This window comes from Lynx canadensis, chromosome B4, assembly GCF_007474595.2.
Source record: "Lynx canadensis isolate LIC74 chromosome B4, mLynCan4.pri.v2, whole genome shotgun sequence".
Classification (NCBI taxonomy): Eukaryota; Metazoa; Chordata; class Mammalia; order Carnivora; family Felidae; genus Lynx; species Lynx canadensis.
In genome coordinates, this window is record NC_044309.1 from 48,390,156 (window position 1) to 48,412,862 (window position 22,707).

The 22,707-nt window shown below is 39.1% G+C and overlaps 1 protein-coding gene across 3 annotated transcripts in view; it reads right to left on the minus strand.

Moving 5' to 3' along the window:
• Positions 1–22,707, minus strand: part of RERG (RAS like estrogen regulated growth inhibitor) — a 117,488-nt gene that overhangs the window by 47,167 nt on the left and 47,614 nt on the right. Inside the window, exon 1 of one of the 3 annotated variants that reach the window (XM_030322333.2) lies at positions 1,199–1,219. The exons of the other annotated variants lie outside the window; for them this stretch is intronic. The gene's annotated coding sequence lies outside the window, so the exon portion shown is untranslated. Of the gene's footprint in view, positions 1–1,198; positions 1,220–22,707 lie in introns of those variants that run through there. 3 annotated transcript variants of the gene reach the window in all.

Genomic DNA, 22,707 nt, shown 5'->3' on the forward strand with positions numbered 1-22,707 from the left:
GCTGTTGACACCTTGATCTTAGACCTCCAGCCTCCAGAGTGGACCGATGATATATCTCTGTTGTTTGAGCCACCCCGTTTGTGGTGCCTGGTTATGGTAGCCCCAGAAAACAAATACAGATATGTTTTCCTAATCCCAGTCTGTTGGCTTGCCATTTAGTTGCTGAGCCTTCCTGGCAATCAACAGAGCACAGAAGTTGTGTCCAGATTGCCTTTATAGTCAACCACCTGATCTGGGTCTAAACCATCTCACACTGCCACCCATCTAAGGCAAGTTCCTTTTAAAATGTGCCAGAACGATACAATTAGAAGGGCAAATCTGTTGTAAAAACTCACATACTGCGTGACGAAGTGAAACAAATGCTACTTTGATTACCGCTCCTCATAAAGGAGGCAGTGGCCTCAATAAGCAGAAAAGAATCAAGGGTGGACTGTATTTCATTTTCTTCCAGGAAAATCTGGCCAATAGCTAGAGTAGCCTGATTTATAAGAATTTAGCAGAATGTAAAAATAAAACAAAAACAAAAACAGAAACAAAAACCACTGGAATTAACCAGAAGCTACCCTGGATATCCACTGACGGTCAAGGAACACAGAAAGTCTTCTGGTGCTTCTATTTACATGGCGGGTCATTCATCTCCTACTCAACAGGAAATGAATGTAGGTTAAAACTTGCCTCAGTCATGCTCAACAGTCACGTTTATAAACATTATTTCTGTGTATTACTTAGGAAAGATGATGACTTAAACACTCTCATGCAAACAGAATTTTTACTATTATAATTTTTAAAATTATATTAAGCTTCAAGAATGGGTCTGTCCTGATATTTCATGGCAAAGCTTTAGAGAAACTAATTTAACTGAAATTACAGTATCATACATTTTTGTTTTTTGAAATGAAAGTTACACATGCTTAGGCTCAATCCTTGCTCCACAAAGAGACTTGGAAAAGAAACTGAATAGCATATGTATAAAATGGTAAGTTGTGATGAGAAGCTCAGCTAAGAGATATTCAGGGGGAAAAAAAAAGAAAGAAAGAAAGACCAAACAAGGAAACTTAGGTGAAGGAAGGAAAAAAAAAAGCAATCGTACTAATAGACTATCTAAAGTAATCTAACACAAACCACTAAGTTTTTTCATCTTTCATTTTCCCGTAAGGGTCTGTGATGCATTGTAACTATCAGAAAGATATGCACACACCTGGTGCCACCTTGTGTAGGTGTGAACAGAATCCGCCTGTTGGAAAATAAAGGATTTAAAAAAATGAAATTAGAGAAAATGACACATAAAAGGACAACTTGAGTTTCCAGCAATACAAATATACTGCTAAGATCATCAACCCTCCAGCATAGTCCTTCCGGGCTGTGTTTTCACAGGAAAATGAGGGTGGAGAGAATCACAAAAGTCTTGGCTCCCATCCATCCCTGTGGCCTGCTAACACAGGCCCAGCTCCCTAGAGCACTGGAGTCTACTGGAGTTGCTGCCAGGAGATCTGTTGTCATGAAAATGGAGCAGGAAGGAGAACCAGCAGTGTGGCTGGGCAGAATAACTACCCAGCCTTCTGGTCCTGGAAGGGGTTGGGGTTACAGAGGGTAGGGGTTTCTTTCTCACTGGGAAGCACTGGGTTGGACGTGCATGGTAGTACCTACCAATTATTTTGTCTGGCATTTACAGCTTTCCCCATTCCTGGGGTCACTGCAGTGCCCCAGGGACTCCGAAAGCAGCCAGTTGTTATTCTCATTAAGGTTATGATGGGGTTTATGCTATAGAGCGGAATTCTCAACCATTCTTGTGTCACGTACTATTTTGGCATAGACTATAAACCAACTCTCAGAATAATAATAATATACGGGGGCACCTAGGTGGCTTAGTTGGTTAAGCAACAGACTCTTGATTTTGGCTCAGGTCATGATCTCACCGTTCGTGAGATCAAGCCCTGCACTGGGCTGTGTGCTGTCAGCACAGAGCCTGCTTGGGATTCTCTCTCTCCCTCGCTCTCTGCCCCTCCCCCACTTGCATTCTTTTACTCTCTCTCTCAAAATAAATAAATAAACATTTAAAAAACACAAAAGACATATAATTACAAATAACACCAACTAGGTTGAGAAAGTACTATTAAAATATTTAAAAATACTAACATCCTATTATAAAAATATTAAAAAAATTTGTGATATAGCAATTACATGCTTCTTTGTTAACATTTTAAATAAGAACTAGTCACAAGTTTGATAACTACCTAAAAATTATCATAATCTCAGTTTTTTTTTAAAGATTTTAAGTCATCTCTACACCCAACGTGGGTCTCGAATTTACAACCCTCGAGATCAAGAGTTGGATGCTTTACCGACTGAGCCAGCAAGGTGCCCCATAAACCTCAGATTAATTGTGAATATAAATGACATTTGAAACATCAGAAACAATTGACAGGACTGAAAATATCTGTGATTTTTGTTGGTGACAAAGTCTGACAACAATACTGTGATATGTTTCTACATTCACAACGGAAGGCGGTGCTAGATTTCACTTAAATAAAATTTAAACGTTAGTGGAAATTAAGACGAAATGTATTCCCATCCAAGTTCACAGACCCTCTGAAATCTATCCGCTGGCTGCTTGGTGGGTCTGGCCCTCAGGTTAAAAACTATACTATAGAGGTATACTTACCCTGATACAGAAATTACCACAAATAATGACAATATCACAACAGTTTTTAAGCAATTGTATTATGATTACCCACTTTTAAGAAGCGCTAATTTAATCTCTGTCTCTCTGATGATTCAGAAGTCACTTCAAAATCTCATAGTGTGCCCAGAAGTAACACTGTGAGAACCAAATACTGTTGGCCTGAAAAGGAATGCTTGTTAATGAAATTGCTGGGGTCAGAAAACCTGTAATGGATGTTGGTGTTTTCTTTTTAAACCAGGATAGGCAACAAATTAAGTAAGAGTGGATAATGTTCTCAATGTGCTATGAGCCTTCAGGAAAAAAAAGTAGAGTGTGTTGATCAATATAGTTCATAGCACAGCATAGTTAAAGCTTAGTGAGATTCTGAAGTTATTCAGAAGTTCCTTCAAACCTCAACCCTGCCACTCACGTTTGGCAAGTCATTTTACTTCTCTAAATTTTAGTTATCCGAGCTGCCGAAGGGAGATAAAAATAGTGCCCATCTCAGAAATACTAAGGGACCAAATGAGATAAAGTCATAGAGTACCCCTGTTGTGAAATGAGCAAATGAGGGTCGGCCACAGATCTAACATCTCAACCTGTCTTCCCTTTCAGCTTCTTTTCTTGGATCCGCTCTAGATTCTCCCCTTTAGTGGATATGCTCTGCTTTTCATTCTGGACTCCAGGTCTCCTCAGTTTAAAAAAGCAGGAAGAGATGGAAGAGGCCGCTTAGATTACATAAGGCAGATGCTCAGGGCATACCAGAATAGCGTAAAATTATTTGTAGTCAGCAGATAAGAGTGTAGGTCTGGTATCAGCTCTAAAATATTTTGTGATTTGGGGAAATATTTTACAATCCAGCCACCCCCAGTTTTGCTTTGCCAAAATGTCACAAGGGACGTGCAAGAAGCTTGAGAACTAGCAAGTAATTTTTCATGCAAATTCCCACCCGTTGGGGCTGACTTGAAGAATGTAATTTATCGCCCTTCTTGAGAAACAACCATATTCCTGTTTCATGAAAATATGGTACTATAACTGATCAACTGCATTCTGTCCCTAAAATAGTAGGCCTGAATGTACCAGGAGTGTCTCTTTTTTACCCCTTTTGGTTCTTACCTTACACTTAAAGATACAGAAATTTAAAATAAAGCAGAGCAGAACTCTAACTCCAAAACACACGAGCTAGGGAATGAGAGTTTGGGCTGCTTATTTAAAGAAGTTGGGCTTTCCTTTCTTATCCTGGTGAGATGCAGATGATTGCATCTGCTGATGGGGAAATTTTGCTTTCCCATATTTTTTTGTCATTTTTTGAGAACGTGTTGTCAAACCTAGAGAAAAGCTATGAAAATTGAATAAATATCTCTCATATACTCTTTATTAAAATTCACTCATTGTTTACCCTTTGTCTCATTTATTTTATCATTAACTCTCTTCTCTCTATACCTAGATGGACGATAGAGAAATAGATAGATATAGATATATAGATTGCTCTCTCTCTCTCTCTTTCTCTCTCTCTCTCTCTATATATATATATAGCTACACACAGAATATATATACATATATTCACATTTTCCAGTACCATTAGAGAGTAAGTTGGAGATATGCATTCTTACCTCCAAATATGTCAATATTTATACTTAATAATAAAGATATTTTGTAACATGCCAATACAATTATCAATATCAGATTTTTATTTAAATTTTTTAATGTTTACTTATTTTTGAGAGGGGGTGGGAAGGGCAGAGAGAGAGGGAGACACAGAATCCGAAGCAGGCTCCAGGGTCCGAGCTATCAGCACAGAGCCCGATGTGGGGCTCGAACTCACCAACCGGGAGATCATGACCTAAGCGGAAGTCAGACGCTTAACCAACAGAATCACCCAAGGTGCCCCTCAATATCAAAAAATTTAACATTGATACAGTATTATCTAATCCACAGTTCATATTCAGATTTCTTCAGTTGTCCCCATGGTCCAGAGTCTGATCCAAGAGCAAACATTCCATTTAGTTGTTACATATCTTAACTCTCTTTTATTTTTTATTATTTTTTAATTTTTTAAAATGTTATTTATTTTTGAGAGAAAGAGAGACAGAGTGTGAGTGGGGGAGGGGCAGAGAGAAAAGGAGACACAGAATCTGAAGTAGGCTCCAGGCTCTGAGATGTTAGCACAGAGCCCACAGTGGGGCTTGAACTCAAAAACCGCAATATCATGACCTGAGCCAAAGTAGGATGCTTAACAGATTGAGCCACCCAGGTGCCCCATCTTTTCTCTCTTTTAAATTGTAATACTTCCTCAGTCTTTAAAAAAAAATATTTCAAGCCTTTGACATTTTGGGTTTTTTTGTTTGTTTGCTTATTTTGTTTTTTGTATTATTTATTTATTTTGAGAGAGGGAGTGCTTTTGCACACCAGTGGGGGAGGGGGAGAGAGAGGGAAAGAGAGAGAATCTCAAGCGGGCTCCATGCACTGTCAGTGCAGAGCTCAACACAGGGCTCAAACTCATGAACTGTGAGATCATGACCAGAGCCGAAGTCAGGAGTCAGACGCTTAACCAACTGAGCCACCCACGTGCCCCAAGTCTTTGACATTTTTGAAGAGCACAAAGCATCTTAAAGAGTATACAGTTTTCAAAGAGGGACAGACTAACATGTCCCTCGATGGGATTTGTCTAATATTTCCTCATGGTTAGACTCAGCTTATGCACTTGGGGGCAGAAATGCCACAGAAATGCTATTGTGTCTTTCTCAGTAAATCACATCAGAAGACACAGTTGTTGGTTTGTCTCATCATCGGTGATGCTAACTTTATTCATTTCATTAAGAGGGCAATTTTCAGGTTTCTCCACTGTAAAGCTGTTATTTTTCCATTTGTAATTAATAAATAATTGGGGGGAAGATGCCTCCAAACTATGTAAATATCCTGATTCTCATCAAGCTTTGACCCATCAGTTTCAGCATCCACGGATGAGTTGCCCGAATCAATTAGTACTATAAAGCTGCCCAAATGGTAGTTTTCTAAACCTGCCATTCTTTCTGCACATAGTAGTTGACATTCTGTTGTAAGTTTTGGTTTATATTGTCATGCACACATATATTCTTATTTTATTCAATGGGTTTTAAACCATTACTATCAATATTTATTTTGTCTCAGAATTGGCCAGTGTGAGCCCTCTCAACTGCTTCCTGTGCTCTTTGACAGGCCCCTGTCATCTGTTGAGCATGACCATGAAAGTACTTCACTCTTTTGCATAATATGCGGCCCTGCTAGTACAAAAATATCTTTAGTTCTTACATAAAGATGATTCATTTTACTTTTACAGGAAGGAGAATAATGATTAATGACTGATTTCACCATATATACATAATATATTATACTAATATATAATATATATATATTATATATCTTCTTTTTAAAATTATATTTAGGGGCACCTGGGTGGCTCAGTCAGTTGAGTATTTGAATTCGGCTCAGGTCATGACCTCGAGGTTTGTGAGTTCAAGCCCCGCGTCGGGCTCTGTGCTGATAGCTCAGAGCCTGGAGCCTGTTTCAGGTTCTGTGTCTCCCTTTCTCTCTGCCTCTACCCCCACTCACACTCTAACTCTCTAAAAAATAAACATTAAAAAAATTTTTTAATAAACAAATAAATTAAATTATATTTAGTTTTTTAGGATTTTCAGTTTTCTTTATGTTATTGATTTCAGATATTTCTTTATATTTATTGATATAAGAACAGATCGCACCCCCTTCCTAAAAAAAGAAAGAAAGAAAGAAAGAAAGAAAGAAAGAAAGAAAGAAAGAAAGAAAGAAAAAAGAATTCTAGCCAAGTTTATCTTCCTGAATATGAAAAAAGAAAGACTTTGGATCTTGGCCTGAGACAAGGCAGGAAAATTGTGATAATTCCACTGTTTGTATAAGAATGAAGAGAACATTAGAGATTTCCTTAAATTTTGGAAAATGGACACAGAGAAAAATGACCATAGGTCCTTCACATCTTTGACAAAGTTTTCTTTGTATAGAACTGTGAACATGCTTCATTATAATGGCTGAGAATACTTTCTCTGTAGTTGAGCAGGTTTTATTTGTAGGGTTCTATACATACAGCAGCACATTTATTTCATGTTCGTTTTAAATCGTTTTCTTGATAGAGTACTGAAAAAAGTAGTGTGAGAGTGTTGATTTCACAGAAGCTTGGGACAAAGTACTACGACCCTTGTTGGGCAGCACAGTAGCACTGTCTGGCCTAGGCCACTTCGAGGCCAGCTAGAATGCAGGACACAAGAGAAGTGTGTATGCCACTGACACGTGGCTCTTTTAAGCCCACATTTTGGGAAACTTCTGTAAAGGCTCCATCCATAAAGGAAACCTGAAAGAATTATACAGTGGAAGATTTGCAGGATTTGGAGTGTCACATCAGACATGTTATTTAACCTTTTAATCAAAATTTCATCATCTCTAAAACAGGCATGATGATACTTACCTTACCTATCCCACAGGGTATTATAACAATCAAAAGAAAATCTGCACAATAAAATACTTTGCATGAGACAGAGAGTCATATTACGATCACACTTTGTCCAAAGATGTTTGAATTTGAATTTGTCCAAAGACAATATATTAAGTGCTGGAAATTAAGAATCCATTTCCCCCCATCACATGGATGGTAGCATAGTAGAAACAGAAATTTAAGAACTGAGTTGGAAGAATCCTGGGATGCTCAACAAGCATTAAAGCTATAGGGAATAATGCTTCTTCTTTTTTTTTTTTTAATTTTTTTAACGTTTTTTTATTATTGAGAGACAGAGCATGAGCATGAGCATGAGCATGGGAGGGGCAGAGAGAGCGGTAGACACAGAATCCGAAGCAAGCTCCAGGCTCCAAGCTGTCAGCACAGAGCCTGACGCGGGGCTCAAACTCACAAACTGTGAGATCATGACCTGAACCAAAGTTAGATGCTTAACCGACTCAGCCATCCAGGTGCCCCGACAGGGAATAATGCTTCTTACAAGCAGAGCCATCACTGACTATTTATCTGGTATAAATAAAGTACGTCACCACATCACACAGCAAAACTTCCATGTATGGACCATCCTAAGGAAAACCCCAGAATCCACGAAAGTGTGTTCTTTGGAGCCCATTTATCTTTCCTTTAAGTACTCTCCTCTCTCCAGGGTAAGCCAGTCACTGAGAATTCCTCATGTAGCGCAAAGACCTGCTCTCCATGTGCTCTGGACATCCTTTCTACCTTCTTCTCATTTATATTTTGCCTGTTTAGGAACCAGTCAGATTCTCTTCACTTGGTGTGAATGACTGGTGTACTCAATTAATTCTCCTAGAAGTACATGCATTTTAGCAAGAGATTTTGGAGATTCATTCACTTGATATTTCTCGAGCACCTATTCTATATCAGGCCCTATGTTAGGAGTTTAGACTCTGATTACGCACAAGAGAAAACAGTCTCTGCTCTCATATAGGTACAGCCCAGTAGTAGAAAAAAATAATTTAGGGGTGCCTGGATGGCTCCGTAGATTAAATGTCTGACTCTTGGTTTTGGCTCAGGTCATGATCTCACAGTTCATGGGTTCTAGCCCCACACCAGGCTCTCTGCTGTCAGCACAGGGCTTGCTTTGGATCCTCTGCCCCCACCCTCTCTGCCCCTCCTCTGCTTGCTCTCTCTTTGTCTCTCTCAAAATAAATAAGTAAACTTAAAAAAAAAAAAGAAAAAGAATAATATCAGTAACAATCTAATAATAACGACAAACCATATTGTTGAGCACTTACTAATTACAGGTTTGTTCTGTTTACATGAAAAATTTTCCCCTAAAACATGGATATCTATATCTATATCTATATCTATATCTAATCTATATCTATATATCATCTATATCTATATATCATCTATATCTATATAGATTTCTCTATATATATACCTATATTTATATCTACTGTTGTTATTATCATTTCACAATTTTTAAAAGTAAGTCTTGAGAAGCTTAAGTAACTACCTGCCAGAGGCAGAATTTAAGCCCAGTCTGTCTTCAGTATCTGTATTCTTGGTAAGGAAAGTAGAGAACGCTGGAAATATACTCTAGCCCACACTAGGGGTAGAAATGAAAGACTTTCCTGAGGAAGTGTTATCTGAACTAAGACATGAAAGATGAGATACTGCCTTCATCAAAATGAGTCTCTTATGAAGCTTTCAAGGTCCTTACATAGGACAATGGTAGGGAGATGGGAAGAGAAACGTTTGGAGGCAGAGGAACTAAAATGTCATCGTGGAAATGACCACCCACTTTGGTTATGCACCAAGTAGACACAGGGGCACACACAGCCCGGACAGGGCACTGTCACTAGGAGAAAGAATGGGGTGTGCCAATCAGAATAAGGGGAAAAATCAGGAGATCTAGTCTTCCAAAACACCGATATAATCCTCCAGCTAAGAAGTCTGAAAACAGAGACTCCAAGGCCCCATTAGTCTTTCCTCCCACTTTTAGAGCCAACTGCCACAGCACTGTTTCCCAGGCAAAGGGATAATGAGGCATGCTTCACACATCAAAGTGTTAGGGGCTAATATGGATGGAAGTATCAGAGCGGGGAAAGGAAGCAAGAAAAAAGGTTTTGCTTTCCATGCTCAAGAAGATCTCAATCTCAAGGAGGGAAAATAAAGTATGAAGAATATGAAAAAGCACAACTGAATTTACCATACAGTTATAACTATATTTCTGGGCTCTGAGAGATTATCTAGTCAAAATCGCTTAGTTGGCAAATGTGAAAAGAGACCCATAAAGAAAAGTCTTGCTCCTGGTCACATAGCTACTGACTGGCACAGGTCCCTTTACAATATAGTGCCAGGCCCTGAAATCCTATAATATACATTTGTATTGTGAACAATTTAAATTCTTACCATTATCAGTAGCTCTATAGAGAGATATTCAGGTAAGCCTAAATTTTTGCTAAGAATTTCAACAAATTTTGCTGAAGCAAATAATGAGGATCCCCAGCTTCACAGTGGCATGGCATTTCTGCCTTCTGTTTGAAATATGACAGATGTGGGTGGACATCACAAGCACTTTCCTTTCGCTGTGAGCCAACAATGCCAGAAGCACTACACGAACCTGAGCAGAAACCGCCCCTGCCAGGTGGCCTGATATTCAAAAACGAGAAAGGAATAGCATAATAGGAAAAGTCGATGACTCAGGCTGAAGGGAAGGAGGGATGAGGATTAACATTTATAATTTCATTTCGTGACTCATAGGACCATCTTTCCTAGATTGTATAGCAAGTGGTGCCAGCTAATTTTTTAAATGGATATATTGATTTGACACAAAAAGGACAGATGACCCAAAAGAACTAAAATTCAACATGGATATGAAGAACCAGCCTAGAAAGAAGAACTATTGTCAGTAGAGAATAGGAAATAAATCTGGACTAGGAAAGGAAGAAATTTAATAGTCAGATGGTCTCTGATGCAATTTCAGATCTTCTCAGTGGGAGTGCATCATAGGGTCTAGACAGAAAAATATAATATCATTCTAGGTCTTCCAAATAGAGGGCATTTAATAGAAGGAAATTGTTATTCAAAGTGATAGAAGAACTGGAAAACCAATTAGGAGATGGAGAGGCAACAGCAGAAAGCTATAACGCCAACTAGAGCTGAAAGGACAATGGGAGGAAACAAGGAAGGCCTAGCATCTGGAACCTTCCAAAAGGAGCCGGAGTCAGTGGAGACTGCCTCTGGGAGATGGGATCATGGAGGGAGGGCTTTTTTTTTTTTTTTTTTTTTTGAGGTAATTAGAGCTCTAGAGGAAATGTAGCTACCACAGGAGACATAAAAAGAAGCAGAGAGAGAGAAAGAGGGAGAAATATTGTGGTTTTCCTCTTTCCTACCCTTCAATCTTCTGCCACTGCCTCTCACTGGCCAAATATACTAGTAAAGCAAAGGACAAAGGAGCCTAGAAAATGTAATTCCATTTGAAACAGAGAAGAATTTGAATTTGAAACAGAAAAGGACTTGAATTTGAAATTTGAATTTGAAACAGAAAAAGGTAGAAATAAATCTAAAATTACACAGGTAGTTGACCAGAACTCAACACATTTAATACAGTCTGACCCTAACAGATGCTGTTCCATTGATCTCTGAGCAAGTCCTGACTGAAGCCAGTTTTCCATTAGGACCTTGGTTACTGTGGGGTCTAGATTTGCCCATTCTCCCCTCTGGTGCTTCTGAAGTAAGCTCCAAATTCACCATCTATTTGCCAAACTTTAAAGTGTTTGGACCATCATAAAGTTCAGCTCCAGGTCACCACAAGAGTCTACTCTGAACCTGCTACATTTTTCTAGGACCCTGACAGCCTAAGCAGGTCTTACTAATTCCCTCTTTTAAGATACATGAGCAATCCTGAACTCTCAAATTTGGACCAGAATACTGATCCAAAATGAACTGATCACCTGGCATCTCAGTGCAGCCATCAATAGGATGTCCTTCATGGCCACCAGTGAGTGTCCCTGACTCAGTTTTCCCAACCACCAGATTGGACCTCCTTGATATGGTCAACAGTGCCTGCCTTCTTCATCTGAAGGCTGTCAGTCTTGGGGCAACAGAACTACTGTTTAGTTCCCTGCACTCAGATAGCCCCTGGTTTCCACTAAGCACTAAAATTCAGTTTTCCTTCTTTCCTTCATTAATTTGCCACCCAGGAAAGATGTTAATTAGCACAAAACAGTCAATAGGTGTATGAGAATAAGATAGAAATAAAACTAAATTTGCTTTAGAAGCTCTACCCTTGGTCCCTGGAGAGACTCCAAAATAACGTTTTTGAAGTTTTCCACTGAAGTGCTCTCTCCATTAAGCCAGAGTGCCGCCCCAAAAATTTAAATGTAAGAGCACATTGTAAATAATCCTCTTGGCACTAAGGATTGTGATCTTTCTTCAAGGCTTCACACTGCTCCTCTAGAGCAGACTCTGTGCTAAATGAAAGTGAAGAACAAAGTGTACTGAAACCCCAATGGATTCTGAGGACACGGTCAGCTGCTTGACCATTTTTCCTTTCCCTACGGCACTTCAAAGCTCAAGGTGAAAGGAAGTCTCCTGGCTTCCCTGCTGAGGCTTGGTGGCATTAGTCATAGCAGGACAGCAGCCATTCAAAAACTGCAAATTACTGACTTCTGGCTCTGTATGTAAACCGTTACGGTACAACGGAAGAGACTGGATTGGAACCCCATATACCAACTGCTTCTTCTAGCCAACAATCTTTTAACTTCTGCCAAGGATTTTTTTCACTAAAATAAAGTTGCCCAGTCTCCAAAAATAACATCTGTTGCTCAGAGTAACATTTTCAAACAACACAATAAACTGTACTTCCAGAAAATATACACTCTACGTTTTCCTGAGGGACCTTGTAGAATGGATGATGGAGGGGTTCCTGGCTCCCCCATTTCCTGCTCTGCCTGCTCCTGGGCAAACGATTTTGTTGTCATGAGTGGCGGTAAGAGTTACCATGCACAAGTTACATCCAATTGCAGCAGGCAGTGACTGGGCAGGCTTTAAATGACAGCTGTACCCAGATGTCTGGGGCAGGCTTTCACAACCAGGATGTTTTTAAACTGGGGTATGGTGCTCCGGAGTTGGTTCCAGGGAGATCCAAGAAAGTGAAAAAATAAAAACGACAACGGTAACACTTTCAGCATAGCACATTGCTAGATTCCCTGAAAGTCAGCTCTGCTTTCAGGGATCACCTAACCCCTTCATTTCCAATTCCGCAGGAGTAATGGGCAATTTGCTAATCTTAGCGCTTTATCCTCTCCATCCCTCCCACTCAATCTTTTAGAGATAGGACAAAAGCAAGGAGGTACTCGGATCACAGTCTGCTCCAGGACTACAGTGAGCTCCCCTGATCACTCGTTACAGGAGGATTGGGATAGATAGGCTATGTTGGTGGTGTAGAATCACTACCACTACTGGAGAGAATTCAAGACGTTCATTTCTGTATGCACAGGGTGAAGGACTTAGCTCTATGACCCATCATTTCTCATTTGAGCAAGAGCCCCAAAGACATTTCTATTGTTACTGACCTCTTAAAAGCCTGAGAGATTGCTCTGCTGTCTGCCTGGGAAACGATGCGTGGTACACACGATGAAGGAAAGTGGCTACCAAGAGCAGATGAGCAAAGAGGCATAGCTAGTGACCCCAGGGTTTCTTAGAGCCTAAAAAATATTGAAAAGGCATATCCACCCTTTTCAAGGGCTTGCAAGGAGAATTTTTACAAAGAAACCCTCATATTCATACAATTCTTCCAATTTAATCTAATTGCTTGATCCTATGGAAGTGTAATGCAAAGAGGATGGGAAATGTGAATTTCAGTCGGAATTCTCCCATTTAATTATGGGACGCTGGAAAAGTCACTCAGCCTTTCGGAGCTTCAGTTTCCTCATGATAATGATGATACCCACATTCCCTAATACACAGGTTACTTAAAAATTGCATTAAATTAGCATATACTAACCTATAAAGATGTACCAAATTATAAAAGATATTGCACTTTGCTATTATCATGACTATCACCATCATGATTATTATTGAGAATGTTGCAAATAACGACCATACTGCCTGACAAAGAGCTGGACTACGTGGCTTTCAAGAACCTCCTGACCCTAAGATTCTACTATCTCATGCACTCACACTCTCTCTTACTATCTAAGGTCAAAACACCAATGAAAATACCCTGTCTTGCAAGTAAGGCAAACTGTACCAGGGAGACAATGCAGAAGCAAGACTTGCATATCCTCTCTGCCAGATGCAGAAGAGGAATTTTCTTACCATGTGTAAAGATTCCTCTGGGTTAGCAGGACTTGGCTTTCCCAATTGGCACTGCCTGGAGGACCACGCATACCAGGATTTCTCTGAGACTGTATTTCCTAGCCCAGATTGAAAGCAACCCCCTGCTGGGTTTCCCTGAGAGGAATTCAGTCTCTAGACTGGCCCTCCCAGTTTGTTCCATAGTAAAATCAGAGGGGATTTAGGTTTTGCCCTGAAAGAACCCTACCCCAGCGTCAATGCCTGACTCTTCTGGAGAAGATATTTTCAAATTTTAAAATCATCAGAATCACTTGGAGGGCTTCATAGAGATTCCTGGACCCTAACTCTACAGTTTCTGATGTGGTAGTTCTGGGGTGGAGCCTGAGAACTTGCATTCCCAAGGTAATGCTCATGCTCATGGTCTGAGGACCACACACCGAGAGTCACTATTCTGGAGGAGCCAACATATGTGCTGGTATCTAAAATAACTGTTTATTTATTTTTAATGTTTATTTATTTATCTTGAGAGAGACAGAGAGAGTGTGCATTAGCAGGAGAGGGACAGAGAGAGAATCCCAAGCAGGCTCCATGTTGTCAGCGCAGAGACCAGTGTGGGGCTCAATCTCATGAACCACGAGATCATGACCTGAGCTGAAATCAACAGTCAGTGGCACTTAATCAGCTGTGCCACCTACGCACCCCTAAAATAACTGTTTTAATGTGCCTCAGAAACAAGCGGTCTTCTGAGTTGGTTCTGATGGAAGCTAGAATAGAAAAAGTTGTTTTAAAGAAGGGTATGAACTTTAAAAATAGGTTATCCAAATAGATTCATCCAAATAGATACTCCTTTATGGTAGACTTTTCTTTTTAACAATTTTTATGAAGACAAAATCATCGGGTATCTTTTTTGTTTGTTTTATCTCCCCCTGCCCCCAACCCCCGGCTAGGAAAGCGAATAAAGTTTTAATTGGTTCTTTGCCCAAATCAAGGCAAAAGGCTTTCAGATTGGCAACACAGATACACAATTTGTCCTCGGGAAGTTGAATAATTAGAAATTATGGCCCGAGAGAAGGTAAGGTCAATTTTAGACCTCAGGTTTTTCCTTCATTATATCTCCAAGTTTGGCTTATGATTGCTTCCTACTTAATTAACCAATTAAGCTCCTAGCCTTTTGTTGTCACCCTCAGGGCTTCAAGGCTCCACTTTAATAGTGTATTCCATCATAACAAAATGTGGACAAGTTCCCTAATTTCCTAAACTGTTACACTTCCTGAGATTTATGTGTTTTCAGGTTCAATACGAGTGATGGGAATGCGTCCTCTGTAGTTTCAATCAGGCATCACAAACAAGAAGTGAAGTCTGAACACGGTCCAGCCTCTACCCACCCTCACTCTGCTCGCCTTGTTGGCTCCTGAGATCCTGTTCTAAGCCTGAAGATGCAGCCTCTGTCCAGCTGTAATTCATACTGGTTGCAGAACCTCAAGGAAGCCCGTGACTCCCCACACCTTTCCCATGGTAAAATGGGGCCAATATGCACCTAGACTACTTTGAAGGGTTGTTTTGATGATCAAATAAAAAATGAGATAACATGAGTAACACTTTGGAAACTGTTAAGCCTTAAAATCAGCAAGGTTTCAGAGCACCTGGGTGGCTCAGTTGGTTAAGTGTCTGACTTTGGCTCAGGTCATGATCTCGCGGTCCATGAGTTTGAGCCTTGCGTCAGGCTCTGTGCTGACAGCTCGGAGTCTGCGTTGGATTCTGTCTCACTTTCTCTCTGCCCCTCTCCCACTCACACTCTCTTTCTCTCAAAAATGAATAAACATGAAAAAAAATTTTTTTTTAAATCAGCAAGGTTTCTTTCTTTTTGGTATCAAGTTATGGGCACAGTGTATTCCCAGTGATTGGATTGTTAGTTCACCCTGGTCTGCATTCGCAGCCGCTCCCTGTGAACTGTTTTCTCAAATGTGTGCTGCTGGTTCCTACTTACAGACTGACAAGATAGGTGATGGTTCCATGCCACTCACCACCACCATAATGCTAAAAATTTCTCTGCTATGGAATAGATAATAAAGTCGCTTCTAAATACATGACCTCTCTTAACCTTTAAAATCCTGTAAAGTTATTGTTATTTTCATTTACAGATGAGGAAGCAAAGATGCAGATTATCAGTCTTCCCAAGTAGAGAGGCAGAACAGAGCCCTCTCAAAAAGTCCAAGGTCTCCCCATATCTAAGATGGCTCTCTTCTAGCAAACCAAATTTAAATGAAAAACAGATAGGTAGGTAAGTAGATAGATAATAGATGGGTGGTTGATGGATGGACAGACAGATAAATAGCCAACTAAAGGATGTGTTCTGCTGATACACTAAAGCCTTCTTCTTTATACAATAACATTATTTTAATGATTTGGGGGCGGTGTGCAGTGGGGGTGGGGAGAGGTTTGATTTAATTTTCAACAGAGATCCCAAGGCAGGAAAATAAAACAAAAGAATAGGAGTGCTGACTTGCCAGTGAAATGAGCCATAAACTCTAACTTAAACCTGTAAGGGTTAAAGTAGTGAGGTGAAGGGGCACCTGGGTGGCTTAGTCAGTTAAGCTTCTGACTCTTGGTTTTGACTGAGGTCATGATCTCATGGTTTGTGGGTTAGAGCCTGACATGGGGCTCTGCACTGACAATGTGGAGCCTGCTTGGGATTCTCTCTCCCTCTCTCTTTGCCCTTTCCCTGCCTGTTCTCTCTCTCTCTCTCTGTCTCTCTCTCTCTCTCTCTCAAAATAAATAAGCAATAAAGTAGTGAGATTTAAATGGTTTCACCTCATGAAGGGTTCTATAAGAGGTAACCTATAAAGACATCTGTAGTATTCCTTCTAGATAAAAGGGCTCCCTCTCAAATGTGTACAGAATCTTATTTTTCTGTGTTCCTAGCCAGACATTCATGTGACACCAATTCCTGGGCTATACTAAACTTCCCCCTTTTAATAATTAACCAACACTTCTTAGGGAAAGCAGGAGGTGGAAACTTTCACAGAAGCCAGATGTAACATAATGAAACCAGGGGAACACACATCAACACATCATTCACTTTGAATTGTGTGTGTGTGTGTGTGCATATTGTGTGTATCAGGGATCTAAAATGAAGGAATTCTGGGGAAAACAGATGTTATGACCCAGCTTACAAAGTGTTTTATATTGTTAATTATTGTCAAGCCCACCGCATTCAAAAGTGACATATGCAGACATGGAACCAGCACTCAACTGAATTCAACTACTTTAATAATAAGAACTAGAACCACTTTAACTTAAAGATACAATTTTATTTAAATAAAATCAGTGCTCTAAATCATTTTACAATAAATATTGAGAGTAAGCCCTAATGGACTATGGACATGGATGACAATGATTTGTTACTGTGGGTTCATTCATAGTAACAAATGTGCCACTCGGTGTGGGATAGGGATGAATTTCATCGGAAACTCCATACTTTCAATTTAGCTGTGAACATAAAACCACTCTAAGAACTAAAGTTGAGGGGTGCCTGGGTGGCTAAGTCGGTTGAGCGTCCGACTTCGGCTCAGGTCATGATCTCACGGTTCGTGAGTTCGAGCCCCATGTCGGGCTCTGTGTTGACAGCTCAGAGCCAGCAGCCTGCTTCGGATTCTGTGTCTCCCTCTCTCTCTGCCCCTCCTCCGCTTGTGCTCTGTCTCTCTCTCTCTCTCAAAAGTAAGTAAACGTTAAAAACAATTAAAAAAACCCTAAAGTCGATTTTAAAAAAGAAACATCCATAATCTTTTTAAAGGCATACTTTCTGGAGTAGTGTGGTCTTCAGGATCATTGCTGTCAAGTGCTTCTTACAAACAAGCAGGGGCCAGTGGGCTTCCAATCTCTGAGTACAATATACTGGTCTGGAGGCTAGACTCTAGTTTAACTTTTGGTGATAGAATTTTGCTCTGAATAAACATATTTTGTAGAACATACAATGGGAAGCCACATTGTAAGGAAGACTGCAGAATTCTGCAGTATTAAGGCACTCTGGATCAAAATGACATTTCCAGCTCTCACTGAAGACGCCAGTTTCCCATATACTTGGCATCCTAACTACCTTAGGTCCCTAAAGAGAAAAGGCCCCAAACAACCACTTTTTAAAAATCTAAACACTTGGGGAGCCTGGGTGGCTCACTTGGTTGAGCATCTGACTATTGATTTCAGTTCAGGTCACAATCTCATGGTTTGTGAGATCGAGCCCTACATCAGGCTCTGTGCTGACAGCACAAAGCCTGCTTCGGATATTCTCTCTCTCTCTCTCTTCCTCTCTCTCTGCCCCTCCTCTGCTCTCTCTCTCTCTCTCTCTCTCTCTCTCTCTCTTCATCTGTCTCTCAAATAAATAAACATTTTTTTTAAAAATCTAAATCACTTCCCTAACAACCAGGGAAGTAGAAATTACCTTTTTCTTTTACTACCTGAATGTGAGCATAAAGCTCTTGTAGACATTTAAGGAAACCTTAGAAAACCTCAGCTACACATACAGGTGATTCTCTTTGATTTCACAACACAGAGATTTTCACTGCAGTGACACGAATGATGATTTTCAGGACTCGCGGCTTAGAAAGATCACTGTAGTGTGTTGCTCCTGTCTTGTTTTGGGATGTGTGCGTCCACCTAGTTAGGAAGGTGTAGTCAAAGCTGGTAACTGGAGCTGGCATTTGACCTTCTTGCTGTGTTATGTTTGAGTTCAGTAATACCACTCATTTCTTCTCTGCCCTGTGGCCTTCTGACTTTTCCCTACATGCCAAGACCTTTAGTTTACTGTACATATGATACATAGTAGACATTGAACAAATATTTTCATTTAAAGATTACCGAAATAAATGAATGAATGAGTGAATGAATGAATGCCAAGTGAGTTCAGAGACCAAATCATTTGAATGATTTACAGAGTCTGTGTAAGAGCAGCAGATAAGGCTGGCCTGTAGATTGCAATTAAACTGTGGGAGACCCTGAGTGGCTGGCAGAAAAGCCTGGAAGAGAAGAGCACTAAAAGTTTCTGAGTGAGACAGGAACACAATCAAACTCACTTTAGTAAGAATGCAATCAGGAGTGTTGAGCCAAAGTAAATATCTAACAGACATACTTACAAGGCAATTATTCTTTCTTTTTATTTTATATCATTACTGAATTATTTTGCAGTGTATTTTAGGTTAACCCGAAGAGATCTTAGAATTTCAATAAAATTAAATTATTCGGTTTCCTTGAGAGTATTTTGTAAGTGATATATTTCCACAGGGGGGAAAAATTAACAAACTCTAAGAGTGCAATCTACCTAAAATAATATGGGTCATTGTTTAAACACCCCAGTAATAAAAACTATGTTAGCAATTTTTTAAGTTCATTTACTTATTTTAAGAGAGAGAGAGAGTGTGTGTGTGTGTGTGAGAGACGGGGGGGGGGGAGGGGGAGAGAGAGAGAGAGAGAGAGAGAGAGAGAGAGCAAGCGAACAGGGGGCAAAGACAGAGAGGGAGAGAGAGAGAATCCCAAACAGGTTCCACACTGTCAGTGTAAGAGCCAAATGCAGGGCTCGAACCCACGAACTGTGAGATCATGACCTGAGCCGAAGTCAACAGTCAGACACTTAACCAACTGAGTCACCCAGGCGCCCCCTATGCTAACAATTAATAGAATTATGATATGTAGTCCTCTAATTTTCATGAAATAAAGCATCTAACATGAAATAATTTTTGTTTATTCTTTTTAAGCTATGTAATAGCCTTTTTAAAAATGGATTTATTAAATAGAGGTAATTGACATAAAACAAATTCACCAGTTTAACAGGTACAATTCAATGTTTGTAGTGTAGGCAATCTTTCTGTATCTACAGATTCACCTATTGTGCAAATTTCACATTAATGGTATCATACAATATGTGATCTCTTGTGATTGGCTTCTTTCACTTAACATAATATTTTCAAGGATTATCCATGTTATAGCATGTATGACTACTCATTCCTTTTTATTACTGAACATATCCCATTATATGAACATACCATTTTGTTTATCCATTCATTGGTTTATGAACATTTGGGTTGTTTTAATTTGGGGGCTATTGTACATAATGCTGTTATAAACATCCATAAACAAAATTTTGCACCTTTATATACCTTTTCTTTCTATTGGCTATCTATCTAGAAGGAGAACTGCTTGGTCATAGAGCAACTTGATGTTTAACATTTGAGGAGGTGCCATTTTTTTTTTTCCAAAATGACTACACCATTGTACTTTCCTATCAGCTTTGTTTGAGAGTCCCAATTTGTCCACATCCTTGCCAACATTCATCATTATTTGTGTTTTTGATCACAGCCATCCTTATGGGTGAAAAATAATATCTCATTGTGGTTTTCATTTGCATTTTCTGAATGGCTAATGATGTTGAGCATCTCTTCATGTGCTTATTGTTCATTATATATCTTCTATGGAGTTATGTCCATTTCAATCTTTTGTCCATTTTAAAATTGATTTATAATTGACATACAATATTACATTATTATCAGGTGTACAATATAGTGATTGGGTATTTTTATATGTTATGAAATGATCACCTCGACAGGCCGAGTTACCATCTGTCACTATATAAAGTTACGATAATATTATTGACTATATTCCCTGTGCTGTACATTACATCCCTGTGACTTAGTTATTTCATAACTGGAAGTTTGTTACTCTTAACCCCTTTCACCTATTTTGCCTAGCCTCCCATGTCCCTCCCCTCTGGCAACCACCAGTTTGTTCTCTGTATCTATGAATCTGTTTCTGTTCTCTTTTGTTTGTTTGTTTGTTTTGCTTTTTAGATTTCACATATAAAGGAAACCATATGGTATCTGTCTTCCTCTTACTGATTTATTTCACTTAACATAAGAAGCTCCGGGTCCATCTCCATCCATATTGTTACAAATGGCAAGATTTCATTATTTTGATGGCTGAGTAATATTGTTTTATATAATTTATAATATATATATAGCCACGTTCTTTATCCATTCACCAGTTGATGGACACTTACGTTGCTTCCACACCTTGGCTATTGTAAATAATGCTTCAGTGAACATAAGGGTGCATATATCATTTTGAATTAGTGTTTTCATTTTATTTAGATAAATACCCAGAAGCATAATTGCTAATAGTTCTATTTCTGAGTTTTCAAGGAACCTCCATACTGTTTTCCATAGTGGCTGTACCACTTTACATTGCTACCAACAATGCAAAAGAGTTTTTCTCTGCTTTTTAAATTGGGTTATTCACTTTTTAAACATTTAACATAAAGGTTTTTTTTTTATAAATTCTTTTACATTTATTTATTTTTGAAAGACAGAGCATGAGCAGGGGAGGGGCAGAGAGAGAGGGAGACCCAGAATCAGTAGCAGGCTCCAGGCTCTGAGCTGTCAGCACAGAGCCCAGTGTGGGGCTTAAACCCACGAACCATGAGATCATCACCTGAAGTCGGACGTTTAACCAACTAAGCCACCCAGGCGCCCTATAAATTCTGGATACGAGTTCCTTATAAGATATTTGATTTGAATGTACTTTCTCCCGTTCTGTGAGTTGTTCTTTCACTTTCTTGACAATGTCCTTTGAGGCACAAGTTTTTAATTTTGATGAAGTCCAACTTATCTACTTTTTCTTTTGTCACACGTTTTCATGTCATAGCTAAGAAACTATTGCTTAACCTAAATTCAAAAATATCTACTCCTAGTTTTTCTTCTAAGAGTTTATAGTTTTAGCTTTCACACTTAGCTCAATGATCTATTCTGAGTTAGACTTTATATTTGGTGTGAGGTACAAGTCCAACTTCATCCTTTTTACATGTGGATATTCCGTTGTCCCAGAACAATTTGTTGGAACAATCTATTTGTTTTTCATTGAATTATCTTGGTACCTCTGTAAAAATCAATTAGTCATAAACATAGGTTTATTTTTGAGCTCTCAATTCTATTCTACTAATTTATATCTCTATCCTTATGCCAAGTAGCATACTGTTTTTATTATTATAGCTTTGTAGTAAGTTTTTAAATCAGGAATTACGGGTTTCCAACTCTGGTCTTCTTTATCAAGATTCTTTAGCTATTCTAGATCCATTGCATTTCCATATAAGTTTTAGAATCAAATATGAATGTCAGTAGAAACTCCAGATGAAATTTTAATGGGTATTGCACTGAATCACTAGAACAATTTGTGGAATACTGCCATCTTGCCATCTTAGCAATGGTAATTCTTCCAATACATGGACATAAGTTGTCTGTTTTTTCACTTACTTAAGTGTTCTTTAATTTCTATCAGCAATGTTTTGCACTTTTCAGTGTACAAGTATGGCACTTCTGTGAAATTTACATCTAAGCATTTTATTCTTTTTATGCTATTGTAAATGGAATTGTTTTCTTCATTTAATTTTAGAATTGATTGTTGGTATACAGAAACATAATAGATTTTTATAAATTTATTTTTTATCTTGAAACCTTGATGACCTTGTTTATTATTTCTAAAGTTTTGTGTGTGTGTGTGTGTGTGTGTGTGTGTGTGTGATTTTCTTATACATGGATTTTCTATATACATGAGCATGCTATCTGCCAATAAAGATTGTTTTATTTCTTCTTTTCTAATCTGGACGCCTTGTATTTTAAAAATACTTTTTTTTTTTTTCAAAATTTTTTTTTTCAACATTTATTTATTTTTGGGACAGAGAGAGACAGAGCATGAACGGGGGAGGGGCAGAGAGAGAGGGAGACACAGAATCGGAAACAGGCTCCAGGCTCTGAGCCATCAGCCCAGAGCCTGACGCGGGGCTCGAACTCCCGGACCGCGAGATCGTGACCTGGCTGAAGTCGGACGCTTAACTGACTGCGCCACCCAGGCGCCCCTTAAAAATACTTTTATACTACCTTTCATATTTACTTATGCAGTTACCTTTACTGATGTTCTTTATGCCCTCATGTAGAGTCAAGTACTCCCTTGTGTTTTTTCAATTCTGCCTGCAGGATTTCCTTTAGTGTGTTTTGTAAGACAGCTATATTAGAGACAAATTCTTTCATGTTTTGTTTTTTGAGGAATTTCTGTTTTCTGTTTTAATTTCTCCTTTTTTGAAGCATAATTTTTCCAGATACTGAATTCTCAGTTGGCAGACTTTTTCTTTCAGTACTTTGGACATGTCTTCTTACTGCCTTCTAGTCTCTATAGTTTCTGAGGAGAAGTCAGTTGTCACTCTTTTTGAGGATTC